Below are 4,974 nucleotides of genomic sequence, written 5' to 3'. Positions count from 1 at the left end.
TTTTAATTTTTTAAATTTTAAAATATTTTATAAAAATAAATTCAAACTCTTTTTTATAAAAATATTTTTAAATATTTTAATTTTTTTGTTATGTATTTGGTTACGATTTGAGTGTAGAGTTGTGAAAGTAGTATGAAGTTTCGGGTTATGTGTTTGATTATGAATTTTAAAAATAATTTCTTAATTGAGTTTTGTTTTATATGTTTGGTTACGATTTGAGTGTAGAGTTGTTTTTAAATTTAAAATATTAACATTTTAAATTATTTAGAATTTTTGAATATTTATTTTAATTTTTTACTTATTAAATTTTTTAGATTATTTAAATATTTATGATTTAAATTTTTTGAATATTTATTTTGAAAAAAAATTATTTCCTTTGTAGTATTTTCAATTAAAAAATTGATTAATGTTATTTTCTGTTAATAATAAATTTTTTTAATTGAATTTTAAAAAGAGTTTGGCTATGAGTGTTGATCAAAGTTTTCAATAGTGTGAAAATAATATGTTTTGTTATGAGTTATAATAATTTCAATTAAGTTTTGAAAGCTATTTCCAAAACTCATAACTAAACAAATTTTCTTACTTCACATGTCAAATCAAATTTTCAAAACTCAATTTCACACTCAATTCAAAACTCAATTCGACACTCTATTAAAAAATCATAACCAAACAAATTTTTTACACTCAAATCATAATTCCACAACTCACAAACTCAAAATACAACTCATACTCTCAAATCATATTTACAAAACTCTACCAAACGCAACCTTACTTTCTTATTTTTCGTATTTTTTTATTTTTATTGAATTTTTTTAATATTTTAAGCAATTTTTTTTTTACTTTTTAGACATGCCTAACATAAATATACCTAAAAAGTAAAAAAAAAAATGTGAAAAAAAAACCTTTTAATAATTCACTAAATACCAAAAATACAAAAAAGATACGAGAATTCAGTATATTTTTTGTATTTTTATGTATTTATTAATGTTTTAAAATATTTTTTCACAAATTTTTTACTTTTTAGATACATCTAAGTAAGGTACATTTAAAAAGATAAAAAAAATGTTTACAATTTAAAAAATATTCACTAAAAATAAAAAAAAATGAAAACCAAAAAATTCAATTTTCAAAAAACTTAATCCAAAAAACTCAAACCAAACACACTTAATTTTTTTTTTTCAAAAATCCTAATCAACATTATTAATTGGACCAAATTGACATAAATGAGCAAATTGAAATGACATAGATCAAAAAGAAAATACCGATATAATTTACCCTCTTATTTTTATTATTCGAATCAAGATCTGGTTAAGAATTTGTTGGTTCTACAAATAATAATTAATAAATAATAATTCGTTTTGACAAATTAGGTGAGAAAAAAAATAATTGTATGGTGAGAAAATAAAAAGTAAAAATAAGTTAACTGGGTTTTCTCAATAATGTTTGGATACATAAGAAATTAAACCATGTGAAATATAGATAAAAAATGACTTAGACCCCCAGCTGGGGGTGCTGGGGGTCGTCCGTGATTGGGCAAAAAAAAAATTATTATTACTCCCTCCGTCCCAAAATATTGGTCCCTTTTGGGGAATCCAACTTTTTTTGGTAGTACACTTATTGCATTTAAAAAAAGTTGGTTTTCCAAAATTACCCTTTTGATAGTACATTTTTTGGGAATATCAATGTCATAATTGTACTTTTTAAATTGTTTATTAATTTAACAGAAGGGCAAAATAGAAAATTTACATTATTTTTGTACTTGATTTATAAAGAGGGACTAATATTTTGGGACAATGAAAAATGGAATAAGGGACTAATATTTTGGGACGGAGGGAGTATTATTATTTTATTTTCAGTCAATTCCAGACCGACACGTGGCACTGGCGGGATTGTTGGGGGTCGTCCGTACTGGGGTCGGAAGCATTGTTGATATAGATATTGATGAAATTCTTTTTCCGCATTATGAGGGCAATCTCTGTAAAAATAAAATAATAATAATTAATTAGCTTCGTTTCTCATCCAATCTTACTATTATTTATTATTATTATTATGAAAAAAAAAAAAATTCGCGTTTTTTTTTTTTTTTTTTTTATCATTTATCATGTAATTCATCAAATCGCTCAATCTAAACCGGCCGAAAGAGATGGGGTTTACCTGGATTGCTTGCAGGGCCAGGAGGAGTAGGAGTAGGAGTAGGAGGAGGAGGAAGGACAGGCGAAAGCGGCAGTGCAGTGGCGGAGACGTCGTACCTAATATGACAACTCGGAAACACAACTCTGGCTCCCAGATTTCCATCACAGCAACTCGGAAAATTTGAGATACCATCTCGAAGACATTTATTGCAATCCAAAACATTCAAGTCCGGCGTGCACTGAGCTAATCCATACAAGGTTTGAAGAGATGAGAAATTAGCTTCACTTGTCGCGAACTTCTTAGCCGATCCACCATTCGAAGCCCGTGTGGCTATATCATCCAGTACACCACCCAACAGTCCTCGGAAACTGGTTATGTTTGTTACGTTCTGTGTATTCCTCAAAACTTCTCTCTGTGACTGATCGGGAATAGAGAAGATGCTCTTTTCTGAGTATCGTAACATGCACTCATCGTACCAAATTACGACATTCTTCGATATGGGACAGCGTTGGACTACTTCTTTAATAGTTCAAATTTTTCTATTTTGTATTTTTTTTTTTCCCTGTAAATTTTATGTGATTAATTTTTTCTCTTAGTAGCAGTGGAGACGCAGTCCTGACAAACGGCGGCGGAGCCATCACCGCGACAGAGCAAGAGACCGTAAGCTATGTCAGGGGCGGTGCTGCCTACTAGGGAGTGATCAAAGCCATTTATGAGGTTGAAAGCTGAGGAGGACTAAATAGACAAGAGGGTATTGAGGTTGGATTGGTAGGTGCTGTTGGGAGTGTAAGTGGTTGCATTTGGGCAATAATAACTTAGGAAAGTTGGGATTGCTTTGATTCTGAGGCAGAGGAAGCAAAAGATGCAAAGGAACAGAAGGACTCGAGGGATATTGAAGGACGGGATCATGGTGATCAAGCTCTTTTCTATTTGTTAAATTTCATATTCATATGATGGTTAGAAAATGAGTAGGGAAGATGAAAGGCATCGACGACTGACTTAAGCTAAGCTAGTCAATAAGGCGATTTTTCTATGCCAAATAGAATTGCGCCACGTCATTTTTTAGTTGACAATTAATTACTGTTAGAATTTTTAAATAAAATGTATTGCAAAATACAAAACTAATTTAGTTCTTAGACGAATTTAATATTATATGCACTAATAATTTATGATTTTATTTATCTAACCGTTAGGGAGATCGGGGAATTTTTTTTCAGCTCCCTAATAATATTAATTTAGAGGATGAAGGACACTCAAAAAAATAGTGATGCATCAGGTCCCTGGACAACTTGGCGTGCGTTTTTCATAATTTTTGTGGACCAAAATACCCTTGCCGAAATCAACACAGAAACGAAACTCATTCAGACGTCTGAGTTCCATTCCAACCATCCAACATCTTCACGAACAGCAGAACAATAGAATTAGGGTTTCAACATCATCTTCACCATCGACATTAGAGCTTCGTTCTCTTCTGCAAAAATCATTCTCATTCCTTCCTCACAAATTTCTCTGACCTTCGTTAGAGCTTCGTTTTCACTGCTCATCGTCATCTCAATCCATCTTCGTCACGTCGCATCTTCATCTCAGGCCATATCAGCTCGTCATTCAAGTTTCATCCTAACTCTGGTAAGTTTTTTTGCAATATAACTAGATTTTCTCTGGAAACAAAGTTAATAGCATTTTATATTAACCTTCCATAAATTAGGGTTTCAATTTCGTAATAAAAAGCTACCTGAATTTGGAAACAGTTATTTCTGTGTGTTTTGAACTTATTCTTGAACATGTTTGTGTGATTTTATCTGTAAATTTCTCTGCCATTTGAATTTCTCTGATTTTTGCTTGATGTATGTTTCTTCTTTCAATTTTCTCTAGTATCTTTATTTTGAAAAAAAGCAATTTTCTCTGTTTTTATCTTATTCTTGAACATGTATAAATTTCCCTGCTCTGTAAATTTCTCTGTAATATGTATTTTTAATTGGAATGTCTATCTTTCTCTGGAATGTCTATTACTCTCTTGCCTCTGTCTAAGTTTCTCTAGCGTTTATAATTTTCTCTGACCACAACACACCACTTTCCTTCCTTGTATGTCTCTATCATGGTTAATTTTCTCTGGTTGTGTATGTAAATTTCTCTGGCATTTTAATATTATGAATTGAAATTTTCTCTGGAATGGAAATTTCCTCAAGAATGTATATTTTTCTCTGGTATGTTTATTTTGTTCAATTCTTGGTTTCAATTTGGTGTAATTTTCAGTGGCATGTTTACATTACTTTGTTTATTTTATATTGATAATTATGGAATGGAAATTTTCTTTGGCTTGCCATGTTTACTTTTCTCTGCCATTCATTTTCTCTGGTATGTTTACTTCTATATGTAATTTTAATAATAATTGAAAATTTCTCTCCCATGTTTATGATGCTTTGTTGATTTTCTCTAACATTTCATTTTTAATGTCCAATTTTCTCTAGCATGTCCAATTTTCTGTAATTTTCCCTTATCTGTAATTTTCTCTCACATTTCCAATTTTCTCTTACCTGCAATTTTCTCCCTTATTTGTAATTTTCTCTGACACGTCCAATTTTCTCTGGCATGTTCAATTTTCTCTGGGATTTAATGTTGACATCTTTATGTTTTAATCATTCTCTAGAAATGGCAAAACGTAAAAGCAGCGAAACACCGGAAACACCAAGCAAAAACACAGAAACTCTCTCAGTCTTCTTATGGGCTAAGATAAAAAAACCAGCAGCAAAACACTGGAAACACCAACCAAGACAGAACAACTCTCTCAGTCTTCTTATGATCTAAGATAAAAAACCAGCAGCAAAACACCACAAACTCCTC

Source organism: Camellia sinensis, chromosome 9 (assembly GCF_055761805.1).
Source record: "Camellia sinensis isolate YWXY chromosome 9, ASM5576180v1, whole genome shotgun sequence".
Taxonomy (NCBI): Eukaryota; Viridiplantae; Streptophyta; class Magnoliopsida; order Ericales; family Theaceae; genus Camellia; species Camellia sinensis.
The sequence above is the reverse complement of the archived record's forward strand: the minus strand, read 5'-3'. Positions refer to the sequence as shown.